Source organism: Hyla sarda, chromosome 5, assembly GCF_029499605.1.
Source record: "Hyla sarda isolate aHylSar1 chromosome 5, aHylSar1.hap1, whole genome shotgun sequence".
Lineage (NCBI taxonomy): Eukaryota > Metazoa > Chordata > Amphibia > Anura > Hylidae > Hyla > Hyla sarda.
In genome coordinates, this window is record NC_079193.1 from 269,841,009 (window position 1) to 269,865,494 (window position 24,486).

At 41.2% G+C, this 24,486-nt stretch overlaps 1 long non-coding RNA gene across 1 annotated transcript; it reads right to left on the reverse strand.

Annotated features, from left to right (window-relative positions):
• Positions 1 to 11,837: 11,837 nt before the first annotated feature.
• On the reverse strand, positions 11,838 to 23,959 carry LOC130274006 (uncharacterized). Its single transcript, XR_008844199.1, has 3 exons — positions 23,930 to 23,959; positions 21,244 to 21,317; positions 11,838 to 11,986 (listed from the first exon to the last, which is right to left on the reverse strand). It is a non-coding gene; the product is annotated as an uncharacterized LOC130274006 (long non-coding RNA).
• Positions 23,960 to 24,486: the final 527 nt, after the last annotated feature.

Here is a 24,486-nt window from a genome sequence, read left to right on the forward strand (position 1 = left end):
AGCTCTGCATATACCTATGGGAAAGAGGGGGGTGTAGCGTAGCTCTGCATATACCTATGGGAAAGAGAGGGGGGTGTAACTCTGCATATACCTATGGGAAAGAGGGGGTTACCTGGCTACCTACCTACCTGCCCTTTTACTGTGCAGGACACCAAGGAGGGCATTATTACAGTTTGTGGGCCTGTAGATGGAAAGATTGTGTAGAGGAGGGCACTGAACATATGCAGAGTCTGACATGTTTTTCCTGCAGATGTTAATAGATCCACATGGCGTTCTTATCCAGACGGAGAAGAAAAGGAAAGAGGATGCCGCTGATCAGAAAAGACGTAATTGTGAGTCCTAAAATGTAACTGTAATCACTTATATGGTATACACATCCTGTGTACAGCTGATATCTACCGCCATATGGTCCTGTATATAATTACTTATATTGTATACAAATTCTTTATAGTATACTGGTCTGTTTATAGTGGTTTTATTCAGTACAGTATGGCAGTATTATCCAGTTATTGTGTGGTGGTATATATTTACTCCTTGTATACCAGTATTATTGGTCATGGAAATTTACCTACGTTAAAGTGTTTCTTACATATATAAATTTTAATTTATTGTGTGTGGGATGTGGGTGGAGTAGGGTCGTGGCAGAAGATTGACGAGCTGCAGAGACTAGCAGGGGCCCTTGCCTTTTTTTTGGTCCGGGGGCCCCGAGTGTTGTCAGTCCGCCCCTGGGGGAGGGGAGGGAGGGGGTGTAATTAAGGGGGGTGCATGTGTTTGGGGGGGATGCCGAACAAAGGGTCTGCCTCGGGTACCAAATGCTCTAGGTACACCCCTAACCACACGTCGCCGTAACTTGGACATTAACTCAGCCTTAAAACATACCTGTCAGATCCAACAAAAAAACAAAACTGTTGTATGTTAGTCAGTACCTAATCCTGATCATGTACATATAATATTTATGTCTCTATCCCTCATATTGCACAAAAAATACAATATTATAGCTGCTCAATGTCTTTTCTATATTGTCAAAGGGAGGGGGCATGTCCTTCTCTTGCCTGCACTGTGATGACTCTTCCCCTTCCCTCACTCTGCTGACTCACTGCCGGGAGCAAGCCTGGCAGCCCTGCTCTGTAACCCTTTTCTCTCTGGATTTATGCTGTACACACACACACACACACACACACACACAAACAAACACTGATTATTGAGGATTGCCTGTATCCTACCAAAGACAATATGGTGAGTGTATAACTTACATCTTCCTATGTCATTCATGTGTGTCATCCTTTGCCAGTCCTGTAATGCGGGGACTAGTAGTTTTGGAATAGTTAAAAGGTACAGTGTGTGAATAACTCTTTTTTTGCAGCAGTGTTGCCTTCAGCTGTGTGCCTACAGCTTTTACAAAACTACAACTCCCAGCATGCCCAGACATCCTTTGACTGCCCAAGCATGCTTGGAGTTGTAGTTTTGCAACAGCCGGAGGCACATGTTTGGTAAAACTCTGTGCTACAACAGTGTTGCTGCAGGCTGTGTTCCCCCCTGCAGCCTTGTCAATCAGCCATCTCGTGTCCATGACCCTTGGACATGCTCATGCTGCTGTGGGACTCAGTGTCCCAGGAGGTATGGGGACCCCTAGTGGTGGAATTTTCTGAGGCAGTTTTCTTTAATAAAATGTGATTTAATTTTTTTTTTTAAAGAAGTATATTAGAAAAACTGTTGTTTTGCCAATATTTACAACATATAGTTGTTTTTATATCTGACAGTGTCCATTTAAAACCACTTTATAAAACCACTTTAGAACTACTTGCATACATTCCTAGATGACCAAAGCATTGTCATACAGAGCTCCTAGGCAGCGTTATACATGTGTTTTGAGGCCTATTTCATTGCAGATTGTGGAAGAACCTGTTCATTACAAACCAAACTTTTGAAAAGTTTTAGATTATAAAAGGAGAATGGCATAAGATGGTCTTCTGCTGCCATGCATGTTCTAATTATCCTTTTGCTAGCCTTTATGATCCACATTCCATCATTATCATTCTTTTCTATATTAGTTTAACTTCTCATTAACCTTCCTTCTGCAGATTAAACAATTCAGTGTAGCTATCGGACAAAGGCACTAGTTGTCATTTATGTGTTAGATCTAAGCTTAAAACTATTTATTACAATGGTGTATAAAACCTTATCACCAACCCTGCCCTTATCAAAATCCAGCTGGCAGTCATTCAGGATGGTGGGCAAGCATGATATGCTGACATTTTATTTTTATAAAGAACAATTCAGTAATCATGATGCATGGTGGTTTGAAAAATCAGGTTTGTAAAAAATAATACACTTTCACTACTCATCAGCAAAGCAAGATCTTGGCAAATCTGTTCCAACTAATGGTGAGTTTACACCTATGTTTTCAACTATGTTGGTGATATATGTAAGTCTACCAGCAAAAAGGTATTCTAACATATACCACTGCAGGTGTATAGGGCTGAATAGACCAAAAATAGTCTGTTTGTGGCTATATTTCGTCTGCTTCACTGTGGTATAGTTTTTTGTGGTATAGCGTAGACATTTACTATTGTAGAATAGACCAAACATAGTCACAAAAAGACTCATCTTTTTCTGTTTAGCCTTGGACACAGATCAGTTATGGTGCACTATGCGTTGGAAAAGCTTTTTGCTGGTATTCTGGCAGATATGAGTGCAATAAATAGAAGCAAACAAGGTCCCCAAGACAAGAACCAGAGAGGAACCTAAAAGGCCTAAGAAGGACTCTTAAAATGTGTAATACCATACATTCCTCTTCTCTTTCTAACTAAAGTGGAACCACAAAAATTGTCCATGTATACTAGATCAGCCCTGACCATTATCACATAAATGTTCATGTTATTGCAATAAGAATAGGAAAAGCATCCGACTTAATGAATGAGTGGGTGCATTTCATTTGTCAACTACCCTGATGAATGGGGCAAATATAAATTTTTTTTAATTGTAGTACCACTCCAGCATAATTTATTATTATTTTTTTAACCCCTTAGTGACTTCACATACATATTTTTATGATGGTCACAAAGGGGTCTACAGCCAGGACACCGCCTTTTTACAGCGACACAGGTCTCCCATCTCCGGGTCACAGCCAAACCCCAAGTTATCTGTCAGGAACGGATAAACCTTCTATCTTGGTAGCATAACCAAGTCATGATTTGACAGAACTGTGGGGCTCTGTTACCCCTTCGGCAGCCCTGCAACACAATTGCCAAGTGTCGATGAGTGTATCTTACAGATGTGTAGATAAAGTACCTGCTGATTCACACAGCAGCAGCTCTCAGAGTCAGTCACAAACGCGATCACGCCAGCAAGCAGTAAGCTCATCGTAGGTGGGAAATAAAGCCACTCAGAAGAATAAATTGAAGAAAATTGATTTAAAATCATATAGATATTTCTTAAATTTATATTCTTATTTATATTTCTTAAATTGTTAGAATCCAATTGGTGTATGTGACAAAATGGTAGTAATACTTTAAAACGTACCTGTCATTTCACAGAGAAAAAAATACTGCTTATATATGTTATTCACCAGGTAATGCAGATGCTTTAAAACCGTTTTTGCACTTTCATTTTTCCTTCTTACTTTTTCAAAATCATAACCTAAAAAATGCATATAATGGCTTTTTTTTTTTTTTTTTTTGCTTTTACTTTGTAATGACATTTTACCCAAAAAAATCTATGGCGGAACGGAAGAAAAAAGATCATTGTGTGACAAAATTAAAGAAAAAGCACCATTTTGTAAATTTTGGGGGCTTTCGTTTCTACGCAGTAAATTTTTCAGTAAAAATTACACCTTTTCTTTATTCTGTAGGACCATACGATTAAAATAATACCCTACTTATAAAGGTTTGATTTTGCTGTACTTCTGGAAAAAATCATAACTACATGCACAAAAATGTATACGTTTAAAATTGTCCTCTTCTGACCACTATAACTTAAATTTTCCGCAAACGGGGCGGTATGAGGGCTCATATTTTGCGCTGTGATCTGAAGTTTTTATCGTTACCATTTTGTTTTGATCTGACTTTTTGATCGCTTTTTATTCATTTTTTCATTATATAAAAAGTGACAAAAATACGCAATTTTGGACTGGAATTTTTTCACGCGTACGCCATTGACCGTGTGGTTTAACCCCTTAACGACGCAGGACGTATATTTACGTCCTGCGCCGGCTCCCGCGATATGAAGCGGGATCGCGCCGCGATCCCGCATCATATCGCGTCGGTCCCGGCGGTAATCAACGGCCGGGACCCGCGGCTAATACCACACATCGCCGATTGCGGCGATGTGCGGTATTAACCCTTTAGAAGCGGCGGTCAAAGCTGACCGCCGCTTCTAAAGTGAAAGTGAAAGTGACCCGGCTGCTCAGTCGGGCTGTTCGGGACCGCCGCGGTGAAATCGCGGCGTCCCGAACAGCTGATCGGACACCGGGAGGGCTCTTACCTGCCTCCCCGGTGTCCGATCGACGAATGACTGCTCCGTGCCTGAGATCCAGGCAGGAGCAGTCAAGCGCCGATAATGCTGATCACAGGCGTGTTAATGCACGCCAGTGATCAGCATTAGAGATCAGTGTGTGCAGTGTTATAGGTCCCTATGGGACCTATAACACTGCAAAAAAAAATGTAAAAAAAAAGTGTTAATAAAGGTCATTTAACCCCTTCCCTAATAAAAGTTTGAATCACCCCCCTTTTCCCATAAAAAAAATAAAACAGTGTAAAAAAAATAAAAAATAAACATATGTGGTATCGCCGCGTGCGTAAATGTCCGAACTATAAAAATATATCATTAATTAAGCCGTACGGTCAATGGCGTACGCGCAAAAAAATTCCAAAGTCCAAAAAAGCGTATTTTGGTCACTTTTTATATCATTAAAAAATGAATAAAAAGTGATCAAAAAGTCCGATCAAAACAAAAATCATACCGATAAAAACTTCAGATCACGGCGCAAAAAATGAGTCCTCATACCACCCCATACGTGGAAAAATAAAAAAGTTATAGGGGTCAGAAGATGACATTTTTAAACGTATAAATTTTCCTGCATGTAGTTATGATTTTTTCCAGAAGTGCGACAAAATCAAACCTATATAAGTAGGGTATCATTTTAACCGTATGGACCTACAGAATAATGATAAGGTGTAATTTTTACCGAAATATGCACTGCGTAGAAACGAAAGCCCCCAAAAGTTACAAAATGGCGTTTTTTTTTCGATTTTGTCGCACAATGATTTTTTTTTCCGTTTCGCCGTGCATTTTTGGGTAAAATGACTAATGTCACTGCAAAGTAGAATTGGCGACGCAAAAAATAAGCCATAATATGGATTTTTAGGTGGAAAATTGAAAGGGTTATGATTTTTAAAAGGTAAGGAGGAAAAAACGAAAGTGCAAAAACGGAAAAACCCTGAGTCCTTAAGGGGTTAATGAATGATATATTTTTATAGTTCAAATATTTATGCACTCAGCAATACCACGTTTTTTTTTTTTTGTTTGTTTTTTACACAGTTTTTTGTTTTTTTAATGGGAAAAGGAGGGTGATTCTGACTTATTATTAGGGAAGGGGTTAAATCACATTTATTAACTTTTTTTTTACACTTTTTTTTTTTTTTGCAATGTTATAGCCCCTATAGGGGGCTATAACATGCAATACACTGATTGCAGGCACTGTTCAATACATTTCCATAGTATTGCATTGATCAGTTTTATCTGCGCTTGATTGCTCAAGCCTGGATATCAGGCTTGGAGCAATCAAACGCCGATTGGACAGCGTGGTGCCAGGTAGGGAGCCTCCCGCTGTCCTCTCAGCTGTTTGGGACGCTGCTGTCCCGAACAGCTCCACTGAGCTAACTGCCAGCATATTCTCCCATTTTAGAAGCCGCGATCAACCTTGAGGGATAATACCGGACATCAGCCTGACCTGTGATGTTCGGTATTAGCCGCGGGTCCCGGTTGCTTTATACATAAATATACGTCGATGGTCATTAAGGGGTTAAATGTCTTATGGGAAGATGTGTTGAGGCAAGCACTGAGCCCGCTCCCTCACCATGCAGTCACTTCCTCTCTGAGTCTGCTGTGCTATGCTGTGTCACTTCATCCAATTACTGCAGGCTGCTCTGTAACCCCCTACTTTCTTTCTTCATGCTGCAGTATGATAGGACATAAGTGAGCACAGATGAGTTCTAGTCCCGCCCTAACTTCCTGTACTTTGTCCCAAGCTGTGTTTCAGCTGGGACAAAGATGATGCTGTAGCCAGGCAGGATTATGTTCTGTATGACATGGGGACCCCTAGTGGTCTTTTTTATAAGCTCCATATTTCTATAAAAAATTGATAACATTTTTAATAATACTAGAAAAAATATTTTGCCAAGATGTACAACATAGAACATTTTTAAAATTCTACCAATTTCAGAATCCACTGCAAAACTAGCCAAATGAAGGTAAAAGGAAATCCTGTATCACCTATACACAAAAACAATACATGAACAGAGATGAACAGCTGGCATCAAACCTGAAGATACATGTGCCTGCCTGTTACACAGGTAAGGGATTTCCCATCACAATGAATTATGAAACACAAAGGCAGATTGTCACACAACATACAAAAACAAGACATTAAGACCGCCTGCCATTACATTATTATAGCCAAGAATGTAGGATTGCATAAGAGGAACTACACAATACACAGCTTATCTATAGCTTGTGAATAAGTAATATAAAATAAATAAACTATAAAACAGTGGGACTGTATGCTGTCCCTGGAGGCCCAAAAGGCAATGCCAAAATGGAGGTCCAAAGGTAATGTCACATTGTTCTTCAACATGTTTTATTTGGGGTTATGAATATACTGTAAATAACGGAGGTTAACTCGAAAAAGACCTGGGGAGCAGAATGTTTGTTAGTTATGTTGAAGCCTTTTTACTGAAGACTTTCCTGGAATTATAAATTTGTGCTAAGCAAATGGACCTTCCACTTTTCAGGTTGTGTCTTCCTTCTTAACTTGCTGAGAGCCATGTTTATTTCATTGGAGATATAAATCACCAACACAACAAAACTCTGCACTAAAACTGCTGTAAAAATTAAAATTCTTTGGAGCAGGCTTTGACTTTGTGAACTGCGATTTATCCACTCTTCTACTATACACCAGATGGATGTACCACATATGCTGTCCTTAGGACTGTTACCAAATCAGGCATTACATAAGACCCACTAACATAAGCCAATGATTAGAGATGAACATTCACTCGTCAGGTCATTGCATTGTGTAAACCTGTAATGCTCATTTGTCACCTAATGTTTATACAGACATAAATATGCTCATAGGTCAGCAGCAAATCAGCCAATGTAACATAATGCAAACTGTTTATGGTGCTACTTCTTAAACTGTAAGGCACACCTGACTGGCAAGACATGGCTCACTGACCGGTGGATAGCAAGGCCCCTGCCTGTGCTGGCATCAGCACAAACATGGCTTGATGCCATGTATGTAAAATGGCCTTTCAAATCCCTGCAGTCACCAATAGTCACCCTGCGCCACTAATAGTTTTTGAGTTCCCAAAGAATAATCCTTATCCAAAAATAATATGCCAGACTGTGGCAGAGTTGGTTAAGTTATTAAAAGTAAAGTTAATGATTAATGACCCAAAGTGACCAATAAATTTACATTAGTATTAAAGGGGTACTCCAGTGGAAAACTTTTTTTTTTTTTTTAAATCAAAAAGTTTTTTAAATAAAAAGTTTAAAAAAACACCCATCCTTATTAAACATTTAAATCACCCCCCTTTTCACAAATCCCATATGAAAAATCTGTAACCATAAAAAAAATAAACGTGTCGTATCGCCGCCTGCATAAATGTCCAAACAATAAAAATAGATCATTAAATTAAACCTCACGGTCAATGGCGTATGCGCGAAAAAATTCCAAAGTCCAAAATAGCGTATTTTGTCACTTTTTATATCATGAAAAAATGAATAAAAAGCGATCAAAAAGTTTGATCAATACAAAAATGGTACCGCTAAAAACTTCAGATCACATCGCAAAAAAATAGCCCTCAAACTGCCCCATACGCAGAAAAAAATAAAACTTATAGGGGTCAGAATATGACAGTTTAAATTTTCCTGCATGTAGTTATGATTTTTTCCAGACGAAATCAAACCTATATGAAAAGTAGGGTTTCATTTTAATCGTATAGACTTAGAGAATAAAGAGAAGGTGTCGTTTTTACCCAAAAATGTATTGTGTAGAAACAGAAGCCCCCAAAAGTTACAAAATTGTGTTTTTTTTCTTCAATTTTGTCGCACAATGATTATTATTTTTTTTATTTGTTTCGCCGTAGATTTTTGGGTAAAATGACTGATGTCATTACAAAGTAGAATTGGCGGCGCAAAAAGTCTTTCTGTAAGTCTTCACAAGGTTTTCACACATTGTTGCTGGTACTTTGGCCCATTCCCCCATGCCGATCTCCTCTTGAGCAGTGATGTTTTCAGGCTGTCGCTGGGCAACACGGCCTTTCAACTCCCTCCAAAGATTTTCTATGGGGTTGAGATCTGGAGACTGGCTAGGCCACTCCAGGACCTTGAAATGCTTCTTACAAAGCCACTCCTTTGTTGCCCGGGCAGTGTGTTTGGGATCATTGTCATGCTGAAAGACCCAGCCTCGTCTCATCGTCAATGCCCTTGCTGATAGAAGAAGGTTTTCACTCAAAATATTATGATACATGGCCCCATTCATTCTTTCCTTTACTTGGATCAGTCATCCTGGTCCCTTCGCAGAAAAACAGCCCCAAAGCATGATGTTTCCACCCCCATGCTTCACAGTAGGTATGGTTTTCTTTGGATGCAACTCAGCATTATTTCTCCTCCAAACATGACGAGTTGAGTTTTTACCAAAAAGTTCTACTTTGGTTTCATCTGACCATATGACATTCTCCCAATACTCTTCTGGATCATCTAATGCTCTCTATGAAACTCCAGACAACCCAGACATGTACTGGCTTAAGGCGGGGGACACGTCTGGCACAATACGTAGTAAAAGAATGCAAAACAAACGGGGATCGCACATATCCAATATCTTTATCCATAAAATTCTTCGACTGTCATACAAAAACAGACAGAGAATAAGTATAACAAGGATAGTCACCCAGTGATAAAGTAGCAAAAATCGGTCCGGCACTTTTAGGATTTCACCAGCCTCTCCGAGGTTTTCTGTTCTTGGTAGTCATTCATTGCATCTCCTGTGGGCTGAAAGTCAGCTCAGGAAAGAAAGCTCAGGAGATCCGAGCGCAGACCATAATTCAGGTGACGTTTTGGGACAATGAACTCCCTTTCTCAAGCCTCTCACGTGCACACCCACCACCATGATTAAATACAACATAATTTTGCGAGAACATTAGTTCTATAACAAAGTAGAAAAGACATAAAAACATCAAAATATATAGTGCACATTAAAAACAATACTATGGAAGTCAGCAATTTTACAAAAAAAATACATTAAAATGAACAATTTCATTGATCCCGTTCCCAACTTCTGGATCCAAAATACCTCACGCTTCAATAGGTTTCTTCTAGTTAACTCTTGCTGTCCTGTATTCTCTACCTCTTCTAGTATCATCTACCTTACCTCACATACCTGATGTCCATTTTCAGAAAAATGTCTAGCCAGACTTGTTCCACCAAAATTATCTTTCTTATCTTCATATTTTTTTCTCATTTCTTCTCTTATAATTTCTAATAGAGCTTTTATGTTCATTTAGTCTGATCTTCACATTTCTGGATGTTTGGCACACACAACCCATTCCACAAGGGCATTTAATCAAATTAATTGCATTTTTTGACTTCCATGTAAAAAAACAAACTTTTGATCATTATCTTTGTGCCTTTCGAGGAATGTGTCACAGTGTCCTCTTTAACCCCTACAGGACCCAGGAAGTACCGGTACCGGATCATTTAACCCCTTCCCTAATAAAAGTTTGAATCACCCCCCTTTTCCCATAAAAAAAAAAAAAACTGTGTAAATTAAAATAAAACTCGCTCAAGGCCAGCGAACCTCAAACCATCAGGGCTACCTCCATGGCTTTCGGCCATATGCGAGATAAACCTGGGAGAGCCTTTGCCCGACCTGAGCGAGTAGAGATGTTCCCTAAAACATGTACACAGTGCCCGTTTTGTCTTTCCTATATAGAAAAACCTACAAGGGCAAATGAGACAATAAACTACGTAGGTGGACTTACATGTTATCAATTGGTTTACAGTGACCGCAGTGCCTCCCAGGGAAAACTGTCTACTTGCTAAATTATGACGGCAGTACCTACAATTTCTGCATGCAAAATTCCCCTTGGGCTCTGAGTCACTGAGCCAATTGGTAACAGCTTTGACCTTTTTGTTGTCATTCCTTTTGACTACGTCACCTAGGGTCTTCGACTTCATGAAGGTAACTATAGATTTCTCCTTTGCCACTGGCCCCAATTCTTCATCATTGTCGGAAAAAAAACAATTATCATATATGGCCTTACGGACTAAATTATTAATGGGGTAATTGGCAAAGGAAAAAGTGAAGCGTCTGTCATTTTTATTTCCATTGTTGTTGTCAATACATTTTTTTGGACCTAATAATTCAGCGCGTGTCTTTTTTTCAGTTTTTTTGTAAGCTCTCTCAATGACCTTTTCCGGATAGCCACGCTCCATAATACACTTTTTCAAAGCACCTGCTTGTGCAAGATAAGTATCGGGGTCACCGTTGACCCTTTTTAATCGAAGGAACTGACTATACGGAATATTGTCTTTGACATACCTGGGATGGGAACTCTCGTAATGCAACAAGGCGTTCTTCGCTATGTCCTTACGATACTCAGACGTGACTAAAGAACCACCAATGATTTCTAGGCGGACGTCCAAGATGTCTAACCTCTTGTCTCCGAACATACTGGTGAATAACATATTCACTGTGTTTTTCTCGTTCATATATTGTTCATATATTTTTCTTCCTTCTTGTGAATATCGCTTATGCTTTTTCTAAGTGTTTTTAAGTATGCACATTATTGTTTTATTTTTTGTCTCACTGTTCTGTATAATGTATTGTGGGACGGTGTGTATATAAGATACTTACCTGCTTAGAGGAGGTGTACACCTGCAGCCGGAAGAAGCGTCAGTATGACCCAAAACTAGTTGCTGCTCACAGGTGTGCCCCCGCGTCTGACTGTGGTTACGGTCTTCGTCCTCCCCGCTGTATGATCTTCTGCTCCCTGTTACACCGCTATTTGGAATAAAGAACCGTTCCTGTTTGCACAAGTCATCTGGGGTGAGTGCTGCTTTATTACACTTCTCTTTGCCATTTATATAATTAATTAAACTGCACGGTCAATGACGTACGTGCAAAAAAATTCCAAAGTCCAAAACAGTGTATTTTTGGTTACTTTTTATATCATGAAAAAATGAATAAGTCAATAAGTCCTATCAATACAAAAATGGTACCACTAAAAACTTCAGATCACGGCGCACAAAATGAGCCCCCATTTTTGCGCCGTTATAAAAGTTATAGGGGTCAGAATATGACAATTTTAAACGTATACATTTTCCTGCATGTAGTTATTATGTTTTCCAGAAGTACGACAAAATCAAACCTATATAAGTTGGGTAGACAATACTAGAAGGAGAGAGCACACCACGTAGCTAAGCAGATAGATGCAAACATACAATACCGCGAGGTAGTAACTGGGAGCGTCCGAACCCGAGACAATCAATAGGCAGCACCTGCAGGGTGCAAGTATCAATATATACAATAAAAGAGAAAAGCGTGCACTCACCGCCGGTAAATAGCTGCAGGCCCAAGGTCCGGGATCACCACGGCATAAACAGAGAGGATGAGGGGCGCTCAGAGGCTACGCCGGCTGTTTCGGACGTAGGAACGTCCTTCTTCCGGCCTCACGTTCACGTCATTGCGCTGCCCTTTAAAGGCTGTCTATAGGAAACATAAGTAACCATGGTAGCATGTTAACAAGTGGATCAAAACAAAAAATAAGCTAAGAAAAGGAAAAGAATCCCAGTACTGAGGAATGGAAAGTATAGCTAACACCGGTATCTATATAATTAGTAGTAAAACTAATGAAGAATATACAGGCCCAGGTGGTGTGATGAGATAAAACTGAAACTATATATAGTGATAATATAGAAAAAGTTAGAACTAATTTTAGCAAAGGAAAAAATTAAGGTAGTAATTATAGGTGTAATTATTAAATGAGTTATTGCTCTAAGCAGAGGAAGAATAAAATTAACTCAGGAAGGGGGACATATCCAGTCGCTCATTCAGCCCAGCCGGGCCTTGAGCGTTACACCTGAGGATGTATCTCGCTTCACTTTGAAGGAGAACATTCTCTCTATCTCCACCTTGATCAAGGACTGGAATTCTTTCGATACCTCCGAACCTCAGTACGTCTACATTGTTGTTATGAGCCTCGTGTAGGTGTGCGGCTAGTCTTGGAGGGCCTGTCCCTTTAGAAAGCGTATATCTGTGTTCGTGGAACCTGGCACAAAGTTGCCTCTTGGTCTTCCCTTTATAAAACCTTTGGCACGGGCAGACTATGTAGTATACTACACAAGTAGTTTTGCAGGTAATGAGTTGTTTATAGAGTAGCCTCCTAGAGTCAGATGTTTGACTCCTGTATTGTATCTGCAGAATTTACAGGTCCCACAACGATGGTTTCCGGTGGGGGAGAAATTCTGTAGCCAATTATCACTGGGGGATGGAGCTTGATGTTTCAATTTATCTCCTTTTGTTCGGTTTTTCCGATATGTTATCAAAGGACGTAGTACAGTGACTTGTTTCAAATCTTCATCGGTGTATAGAATATTCCAATAGCGTCTAATGGTGGAATTAATGACATCGTTCATTTGGGTATTTTTTAAAGAAAATGTGAACCTCCGTTCTGTGCTTTGGTTGTTACTCTTCTTATTTTTGTTGTATTGTAATAGATCGACCCGATTAATTCGTTCCACTTTATTAAACGCGACCTGGATGGTGTCCGCAGGGTAGCCATGAGCCAACAGTCTATTCTGTAGGTCTTTAGTTTGTGCACTATAGGACTCATGTTCGCTATTCAGTCTTTTTAGGCGCATAAATTGGCTCAGTGGGATAGCTCGCTTTGTATGTATAGGATGTGAGCTTTTAAAATGAAGCAGACTGTTGTGGGCTATTTCCTTTCTGTAGCCTTCAGTCTGAAGGCCTTGAGGTGTATTAATGATTTTAAGGTCAAGGAACTCTAGATGGCTCTGACTAAAAACGGATGTAAACCGCATGTTCATGGTGTTTGTGTTCAGGTAGTCAACAAAATTATTCAAGTGGTCCTCCGTTCCCTCCCAGAGCAGTAGTATGTCGTCGACATAATGTTTATACCCTTTAATGTTTTGGACATAAGTGTTCTTGGTAGAGAAGACGTAATTGTGCTCAAAAACCGCTAAGAAGATATTTGCAAAGGTACAGGAGACAGATGTCCCCATCGCGGTTCCTGTCTTCTGTCGGAACCATTGGTTACCGTATTGAAAAAAGTTATTGTCAAGAATGATGGTAATTGCTTCAGATATGAAATTAATAAACGCTGTAGATTTGCCTGCCTGCTCCAGAAAGAACCTGACAGCCTGTACACCCTTACGACTGTCAAGTGGCTCTGTAGTGAAAGCCAGATCAGAACTCTTTGTTCGTCTGTGGTAAGGTTTTTGAGCGGGGCAGGGTAAATTAAACATTTTAGATCTTGGGTAACTGACAGTACAAACAAGTCTAAAGGTGACCCAGGTGGTATGGGGGGATTAAAGATAGATGGTCTCCCACTACTGAACCGTGAATATTCAAGGTTATCAGGAGTAGCTTCAGTCGCTTCAGCCGGTAGATCGGCTAGGTCAGCCAGCAGTTTGATATGTGCTCGCTCCTCTTCATTGAGGCCACTTGCAGGAATAAATCCGAGTGGTCCGATAGCACAAGGCTTCTCGCCCTCTCTCACTGGGTCAGTAAGCACATTAGTTCCTCTTTTACTATAAAATTTATGAAGTTGGATCTTGCGTACACCTTTAAAAAGATCGATCTCGAATTGGGTCATATCGAACGGTTCATATATCCCGAAATTGAGGCCCTTTGATAACAATGAGATGCATTCAGATGGTAAGTCTTCTCCTGAAATGTTAATTACATTTGTTTACTTTTTATATCATGAAAAAATGAATAAGTCAATAAGTCCTATCAATACAAAAATGGTACCGCTAAAAACTTCAGATCACGGCGCAAAAATTGAGCCCTCAACCGCCCCATACGCGGAAAAATTAAAAAGTTATAGGGGTCAGAATATGACAATTTTAAACGTATACATTTTCCTGCATGTAGTTATGATGTTTTCCAGAAGTACGACAAAATCAAACCTATATAAGTAGGGTATCATTTTAATCGTATGGACCTACAGAATAAAGAGGTGTAATTTTTACCGAAAAATGTACTGTGTAGAAACGGAAGCTCCCAAATTTACAAAATGGCGTTTGTTTGTTTTTTCAATTTTGTCTCACAATGATTTTTTTTTCCGTTTCACCATAGATTTTTGGGTAAAATGACTGAAGTCATTACAAAGTAGAATTGGTGGCGCAAAAAAGAAACCATTATATGGATTTTTTGGTGCAAAATTGAAAGAGTTATGATTTTTTAAAGGTAAGGAAGAAAAAATGAAAATGCAAAAATCGAAAAACCCCGGGTCCTTAAGGGGTTAATAACCCCATTACAATTTTGGCATGCTCTACATGGAAACGTGCCCCCTTTCCTTGTTTTAAAAATACCTGTTTAGATCTCTTTTTTTGCCGCATATCAGATCTTACTAAATAATTAGCTATAGACTTACCCTTTTTATAGATAAATCTCGGGTGCTCACTAGATAACCTCCCATATTTTTCATCAACCTTCAATAGCTCCCATTAGTTTGGCAAGTCTATCATAGGTAGTTAGAAACATAAATCTATCCTTTTTCAAATTTTTTTTCTTTTTATCTTTCTTTTTTTCTCAACCGTTCCCTTGGTATTTGTCCACCTCCTGTGCAACTTCTGGCGGCGTAGTTTGCTTTCCATTATCTAATAATTACTCCCACAGTTTACTTCTTTACACCAAGCTGTTTGCCTATTGCAGATTCAAGTAGAAGTGGATGCAGAAAAAAACCCTTTAGTTCGACGGCGCTGCCAGTTTCCAGGGTGGAAGAGAGGAGACAGACCAGGTAGTTCTTGTAAACCAAAACTGGACCGATTTATTAAATTCAAGAAAAGATATACAGAATAACGTGTTTCGGAGGTCACCGCCTCCTTCTTTAGATCAGTGATAACATGGTGTAAGTGCATGGTATAAATACAGTCAAAAAGGCGCCAAAAGAATTCAAGAAGGGGTCAGTGTGTCACATGACCAGAGGACATATACCAACATTGAAGAAAAACATTTGCATAAACATATATAGGAACAGTGTATGGTAATACAATGTACATATTGCATAAAGTGTACAGAAATTCATAATACAATCAAGAAGAAAATAGAGATTCGGTCTTCCCAGCCTGGTGCAGGTCTACAATTTTGTTTCTGGTGTCCTTCAACAGCTCTGGTCTTGGCCATAGTGGAGTTTGAAGTGTGACTGTTTGAGGTTGTGGACAGGTGTCTTTTATACTGATAACAAGTTCAAACAGGAGCCATTAATACAGCTAACTAGTGAAGGACAGAGGAGAATCTTAAAGAAGAAGTTATAGGTCTGTGAGAGCAAGAAATCTTGCTTGTTTGTAGGTGACCAAATACTTATTTTCCACCATAATTTGCTAATAAATTCTTTAACCCCTTCCCGCTATTGGACGTATGCATACGTCCAGGCGAATTACACGTTCGCGCAAATGAACGTATGCATACGTCCAAGCGATCTCCTGCTCTGCCGCGGGCAGCGCAGGAGATCGCGGGTGGGACTCAGCTGTCAATCACAGCCGGAGTCCCACCGCAGCTGCCGGGGCTGCGATCGCGCCGGTCCCGGCAGCATTAACCCCATAGATGCCGTGATCAGTCTGATCACGGCATCTATGGTGTTTGCAGGGGGAGCGCTCTCCCCCTGCCCATCAATCGCGGCGCCGCGATAAAATAAGGGGGATCGGGGGTGTCCAAGACACCCTCGATCCCCCTTGAAGAGATAGGAGTGAGGTGGCAGGGTTGCCACCCCTCCTATCCCTGCTATTGATCGGCGGAGCGGCCGACCAATAGCAGACTGGGGGCGGGGGGGGGGGGTTAAAGTTCGGTTCCCCGCGCTATACCCGCCCATCGGTGTCCGGGCACAGCGGGGGGAACCGTGTAGTAGCGGCGGCGGCGGCGGCGGCGATCACTTACCCGGCGGCGGCGGCTGTGATCACGGCGGCGGTGGAGGTGAGTATGGCGCCGCGTGTCCATAGTCTGTTGCCTAGCAACATCTGCAGGGTGACAGTTTAGAGAGTGGTCTCTAAACTGTCGCCCTCCAGATGTTGCAAAACTACAACTCCCACCATGCCTTGACAGCTGTTTGCTGTGTTGGCATGCTGGGAGTTGTAGTTTTGCAAGATTTAGAGGGGTTCAGGCTAGAGATCACTGACAGTGGTCTCTAAACTGTAGCCCTCCAGATATTACAAAACTACAACTCCCAGCATGCCCAGACAGCAGTTTGCTGTCTTAGCATGCTGAGATTTGTAGTTTTGCAACATCTGGAGGGCCACAGTTTAGAGACCACTGTCAGTGATCTCCAGCCTGAACCCCTCTAAATCTTGCAAAACTACAACTCCCAGCATTCAGGAACAGCAAATGGCTGTCTCGGCATGCTGGGAGTTGTACTTGAGTGCATCCAGCTGTTGCATAACTACATCTCCCAGCATTCTCTTTGGCAATCAGTACATGCTGAGAGTTGTAGTTCTGCAACAGCTGGAGGCACACTGGTTGGGAAATACCGAGTTAGGTAATAGGTTCTATTACCTAACTCAGTATTTTCCAACCAGTGTGCCTCCAGCTGTTGCAAAACTACAACTCCCAGCATGCACATTCTGTCAGTGCATGCTGGGAGTTGTAGTTTTGCCCCCCCCCCCCCCTCCCATGTGAATGTACAGGTTACATTCACACTGGCGGCAGATTACAGTGAATTCCCTGCTTCAGGTTTGAGCTGCAGCAGCCGCAGCTCAAACTCCTAGCGGGAGACTCAGTGTAATCCGCCGTCAGTGTGATTGTAACCTAAAAACACTACGCTAACATAAAATAAAGAGTAAAACACTACATATACACACGTACACTGCCCCCCCCCCCCCAATAAAAATGAAAAACTTATCCTACAGCAGTGTTTCCAAAACGGAGCCTCCAGCTGTTGCAAAACAAAAACTCCCAGCATTTACGGACAGCCATTGACTGTCCAAGCATGCTGGGAGTTTAGCAACAGCTGGAGGCACCCTGTTTGAGAATCACTGGTGTAAAATACCCCTATGTCCACCCCTATGCAAATCCCTAATTTAGGCCTCAAATGCGCATGGCGCTCTCATTTTGGAGCCCTGGCGTATTTCAAGGCAACAGTTTAGGGCCACATATGGGGTATCGCTGTACTCGGGAGAAATTGCCTAACAAATTTTGGGGGGCTTTTTCTCCTTTTACCCCTTATGAAAAGGTAAAGTTGGGGTCTACACCAGCATGTTAGTGTAAAAAAAATACATTTTTGTACACTAACATCCTGGTGTTGCCCCATACTTTAAAATTTCACAAGCGGTAAAAGAAAAAAAGCCTCCAAAATTTGTAACGCATTTTCTCCTGAGGACGGAGATACCCCATACGTGGGCGTAAAATGCTCTGTGGGTGCACAACAAGGCTCAGAAGGGAGAGTGCACCATGTAAATTTGAGGTCTAAATTGGTGATTTGCACAGGGGTGGCTGATTTTACAGCGGTTCTGACATAAGTGCAAAACAATAAATACCCACATATGACCCCATTTTGGAAACTACACCCCTCACGGAATGTAACAAGGGGTACAGTGAGCATTTACACCCCGCAAGTGTCTGACAGATCTTTGAAACAGGGGTCTGTGAAAATGAAAAATAAAAATTTTAATTTACACAGCCCACTGTTCCAAAGATCCGTCAAATGCCAGTGGGGTGTAAATTCTCCCTGCACCCCTTATTACCTTCCGTGAGGGGTGTAGTTTTAAAAATGGGGTCACATGTGGGGGGTCCACTGTTCTGGCACCACGAGGGGCTTTGGAAATGCACATGGCCAAATTCTCTCTCCAAAAGCTCAATGATGCTCCTTCTCTTCTGAGCATTGTAGTTCGCCCCCAGTGCACTTCACGTCCACTTATTGGGTATTTACATACTCAGAAGAGATGGGGTTACAAATTTTGAGGGGTATTTTCTGCTATTATCCCTTGTAAAAATGTAAAATTTGGGGGAAAACAAGCATTTTAGTGTAAAAAAAATATATTTTTTTTTACATATGCAAAAGTCGGGAAACACCTGTGGGGTATTAAGGTTCACTTTACCCCTTGTTACGTTCCCCAAGGGGTCTAGTTTCCAAAATGGTATGCCATGTGTTTTTTTTTTCTGTCCTGGCACCATAGGTGCTTCCTAAATGCGGCATGCCCCCAGAGCAAAATTTGCTTCCAAAAAGCCAAATGTGACTCCTTCTCTTCTGAGACCTGTAGTGCGCCAGCAGAGCACTTTTCATCCCCATATTGGGTGTCTTCTGAATCGGGAGAAATTGGGCTTCAAATGTTGGGGGGTATTTTCTGCTATTACCTTTTTTAAACATGTAAAATTTTTGCTAAACCAAGCATTTTTGGTAAAAAAAAAATTATTTTTTTCACATATGCAAAAGTCGTGAAACACCTGTGGGGTATTAAGGTTCACTTTATCCCTTGTTACGTTCCTCAAGGAGTCTAGTTTCCAAAATGGTATGCCATGTCGTTTTTTTTTGCTGTCCTGGCACCATAGGGGCTTCCTAAATGCGACATGCCCCCCGAGCAAAATTTGCTCTCAAAAAGCCAAATATGACTCCTTCTCTTCTGAGCATTGTAGTTCGCCCGTAATGCACTTCAGGTCAACTTATGGGGTACCTCCATACTCAGAAGAGATGGGGTTACAAATTTTGGGGGTATTTTCTGCTATTAACCCTTGCAAAAATGTGAAATTTGGGGGGAAACACACATTTTAGTGAAAAATTATTATTATTTTTTTACATATGCAAAAGTCATGAAACACCTGTGGGGTATTTAGGCTCACTTAATTCCTTTTTACGTTCCTCAAGGGGTCTAGTTTCCAAAATGGTATGCCATGTTTTTTTTATTTGCTGTTTTGGCACCATAGGGGCTTCCCAAATGCAACATGCCCCCAAAAAACCATTTCAGAAAAACGTACTCTCCAAAATCCCCTTGTCGCTCCTTCGCTTCTGAGCCCTCTACTGCGCCCGCCGAACAATTTACATAGACATATGAGGTATGTGCTTACTCGAGAGAAATTGGGCTACAAATTCAAGTATAAATTTTATCCTTTTACCCCTTGTAAAAATTCAAAAATTGGGTCCACAAGAACATGCAAGTGTAAAAAATGAAGATTTTGAATTTTCTCCTTCACTTTGCTGCTTTTCCTGTGAAACACCTAAAGGGTTAAAACACTTACTGAATGTCATTTTGAATACTTTGGGGGGTGCAGTTTTTGTAATGGGGTCATTTATGGGGTATTTCTAATATGAAGACCCTTCAAATCCACTTCAAACCTGAACTGGTCCATGAAAAATAGCGAGTTTGAAAATGTTGTGAAAAATTTTAAAATTGCTGCTGAACTTTGAAGCCCTCTTGGTGTCTTCCAAAAGTAAACACTTGTCAATTTTATGATGAAAATATAAAGTAGACATATTGTATATGTGAATCCAAAAAAAATAATATTTGGAATATCCATTTTCCTTACAAACAGAGAGCTTCAAAGTTAGAAAAATGCAAAATTTTCAATTTTTTCATCAAATTTTGGGATTTTTCACCAAGAAAGGATGCAAGTTACCACAAAAATTTACCACTATGTTAAAGTAGAATATGTCATGAAAAAACAATCTCGGAATCAGATTGATAAGTAAAAGCATTCCAGAGTTATTAATGTTTAAAGTGACAGTGGTCAGATGTGCAAAAAAGGGCTGCGTCCTAGAGGTGAAAATGGGCTGTGTCCTTAAGGGGTTAAAAATCAGACAATGTGATTTTATGGATTTTTAGGGAATTAATAGAAAAATGGAAGCACAGTATATAGGGAATTAATAGAGGAATGGAAGCACAGTATATAGGTAATTTATGGACACACAGTATAAAGGGAATTTATGAAAGCACAGTATATATTTCAATAATGCTGGCACAATGTATAAAACCTTAATTGTGTCAAAGTGTATAGTTAAAAATGGTGACTCAGTATATAGTTCATTAATGGGGTACTGTATGTAATTAAAAGGAAACTGACAGGCTGTTTATTTGCACTAAACCCAATACACTGGTTTATTGTGCAGTGAACAGGATTAAAATAATGTTATACTTACTAAAATTGATCCAGCTGTTTTCTAGATAGAATGCAAAATTGGTCTTGTGCATAGTGGAGGCAGAGCCAGTTTGCCAAGCTTTCCTGCCTCTGTCCTGTATGCAGTGCACGTTCTCTCAAATAGAGGTCAGACCAGGTCATAAAGGGGGAGATTTCAATCCCTGGTGGTCCAGTGGGCTGTCCCAATAATAATATGCCAAAAATAAAAATACACCCAGATAGAAAACAGATTAGAAAAAACAACATGTTTTAGAATCTTGCTTTAATTAGTTAAATCACATACTCTTTCAAGGAATTAGTATAAGGACTATAGCCTCAAGGGTTGTTTAGTATGTGTCCCCCTTGGTGCTGCTGCTGATCCAGGCTGCTGGGGCAGCTTTTTGCAATGTGACTATTCCCTTCTTACTCCCCCCTGCAAAAGGAGTCTTCTCAGCCATACTGCAAAGATACTGCAAAGGCTATTTTCTATTGACTGTCCTTGAGTGAAGAGAGAGTCATTATACAGAGACCTGGCTGTGGAGAGTCGAAGCATGTGTGTCCTCAAGAACTCAGTTAATTTAAGGGAACCAGTCACCTGTTTCATCTGTTTTATTGAATTAAACATATAAATTCAATAATTGTATTTAACTTATCTTACTTCAAGGCATCACATTTTTTACCTTGTGCGCTAGGCCTTTTTTTTCTTTTTACTGAGTTTTGACACATACCACAGTCTGGGGCAGGAACCGCATACCTGTGTATAAAATGTATAAAGATTAGCGTTAGACAGTATACTCCTCTATCCAGTGACAGGTTACAACAAATGGGTGTGTACACAAAAAGTAATTTCCTTCATTCCCAACAAGCCACAGCAATAGCAGTGTATCATGTATCCACTGTTTGGTATGGGGAATCTGCTAATATGTGGACAAGTAAAATGTAACAAAATAAGGAGGAGTGTAAGTAGAATGCAATCACATTTATGTGGGAAAAATCAAGTTAAAAAAAATTATAATAAAAAAAAAAAACAGTCATCATAAGAAAGACCCTCGTAACAATCTTTGGAGCTATTACTGACCACATTCCTTGGCCCACAACTTTCCTTTCTCACGATCAACTTTCCTGTGCTGTGAATAGTTTTCCTGTTCCACAACCATGTTTATGTGCTTTAAAGGGGTACTCTGCTGGAAACATGTTATCCCCAAAGTATGGGGGATAAGATGTAAGACCCCCGCGATCTCCGATGCGGCACCCCTGTCATTTGGTGCACGGAGCAAACTCAGGAACCGGACTTTAAGTGGGTAGTGGATCCTCTGTGTTAGTGAGGCAATGACGTGGGCTGTACCAGGGGACCGGTTCTAAGAAGTTACTGGTTTTCACCAGAGCCCGCCGCAAGACGGGATGGACTTGCTGCGGCAGTAACTCCCAGGTCGTATCCCCTGATAGCGACTCAACCTCACTAACAGCTGAGATAGGCATAGTACACAAGGACAAGGCGAAGGCAAGGTCGGACGTAGCAAGAGGTCAAGGCAGGCGGCAAAGGTTCGTAGTCAGGGGCAACGGCAAAGGGTCTGGATACACAGGCTAGGGATACACAAAACGCTTTCTCAGGGCACTTGGGCAACAAGATCCGGCAAGGAAAGGAAGGGGAAGTGGGGTTTTATGTGTTTTTTACTGATTGGGCCAGGCACCAATTAGTGGTGCACTGGCCTTTTAAATTTCATAGAGCCGGCACGCGCGCGCCCTAGAGAGCGGGGCCGCGCGCGCCAGAAGGGAAGTAAAGGAGGACGTGGTTGGTAAGAGACCTGGGATGCGATCCGTGAGCGGGCATGTCCTGTCCCACGGATCGCGTCCCCTGCGGAGAGAGTGGAGCAGCGCTCGCGGTCAGTGGCGCTGAGCAGAGCACTGCAAGCAGAGAGACGCCGCAAGCACTCCGGGGATGTAGCGGGACCTGGAGTGCTTGGCGTTACATTAGTGGATCCAGCATGTCACCCAGCCTGAGGTGAGTGAGTGTTAGGGTCCCATCCGATGTGAGGCCACCTCCGCATGGTGGATGGGGGGACACGTTTTGGTCAAATAGTGCGCTGAGAGCCTCCATTTTGTTGACCAAGGGTGCTGCTGCCATTTTCTTTTTTGACTGTCGATGCTGCCCACCACACCCCCTCCATAGACATGAATGGAGGGGTCATGGCGTGACGTCACAAACGTGGAAGCTACAAGCTTCTGTGTTCCGTACGCTACAACTGCCGGCGGGACCCCCGCAATCTAACATTTTATCCCCTATCCTTTGGATAGGGGATAAGATGTTTCTAACGGAATACCCCTTTAAATGTATGTGTTCTTGGTTGCACTCCTGAGGTCAAAGTTTCTGGTTCCAGCTTCTGGTCATTCCCCTGGTGTCCAAGCTCCCAGTTCATTCTTGTAGTTACCCATATGTGGCTATTCCTGAGGTATCCTCTTCATCATGAAAATATTGACTTTCAGTTCCTGCCATGAGTCTCTCATCCATTAATGTTGAGTCTGCCCATTTCAGATATTTATTGGTCTACTGGTAGGTTTCCTCACCAGGGATCCATCTGGTCTGAGACAGGCATTCAGGTTCTTGCCTTTCTTGTGGAAGTTGCCCTAGAATTGTGAAAATAACGTCTTGTCCTGCTACACTGATGCAGTCTAACACCTGTCTGGAAGATCCTGCCTAAGTTAAATCTCCTTCTCAAGTTTTGTCTGGTTCCTTTCAGCCATGTTTTGTCTAGCCTTCTTGTTCAACTAGGAGACTTGTTCCTGATTTCCTATGCAGGTGGGCCTATCATACTCTAATGTGTTTGACTCTATCTGGAAAATTCTTCTCCTAGTAAATATCCATGTCAACTTTCTTTTGGTTCCTTACAGCCAAGGCTCAAGTCCTGCAGGAACACGTGGGAACTGAGTTCCTGCACTTTTTCTACAGCAGGAACGCCATCCCATTAATAGGAGTTCTGCAGGACCAGCCTTATAGTGGAAGAGTTCCCACACTTTTTTTCCCAGGACTTGACCCCTGCTTACAGCCATATACTGTCCTGCCTTGTCCTGAAAAAGATGACTGATCTTTGTCTGAAAAAGGATTATTTGAAGGTCCTCAAAAGAAAGTTTTGGAAAGGGTGCTAAGAGGGTGGGTGCTGTGGTAAACAGTACTGTCAAAGATATCCTCATTGTTTCCCTCTCCATCCCAATACTCCTGCCCCATCCTTCACACCCCAGACTAAGCAAGTAGAAAATAATAATTTAGACCCCAGAATTAATTCAGACCCCCAGTTAGAAAAAAAAAAAAAACACTGCAGTATTGCCAATATTTCTATAAAACCAACAATGGGGGAGATTTCTCAAAACCTGTGCAGAGGAAAAGTTGCTGAGTTGCCCATAGCAACCAATCAGATTGCTTCTTTCATTTTTCACAAGGCCTCTGCAAAATGAAAGAAGCGATCTGATTGGTTGCTATGGGCAACTGGACAACTTTTCCTCTGCACAGGTTTTGATAAATCTCCCCCAATGTGTTTATGAACAAAATTGCATATTTTCTGTGCATATTTTCTATGCACAAATTGTGATATATACGAAAAATTGAAAGGATTCTGTGTCCTCATGGATACTGGAGCTGGACATGGTGGCAAGAAGGTGGAAGGTGATGGATACACAGGTATGTACAGAAGTAGCTTAGGACAAGATTGATACCATCACTTGCTCATCCCTCTCCTGACAGTGCCCCTTTAGAATTGGAGAATTATGCATACTGTGCAGTTGTATAGGCTGTACACCACTAAGGCCAGTCCTGGATTTTAGTTTCAACCACCTTTGGCTGATTTTATCTTGTGTTTTTTGTCTTCATGCCACAATTTTGTAGCTTTAAGCAGAAATGTTAACTGTAGTTATGAGAATCCTTGATAATG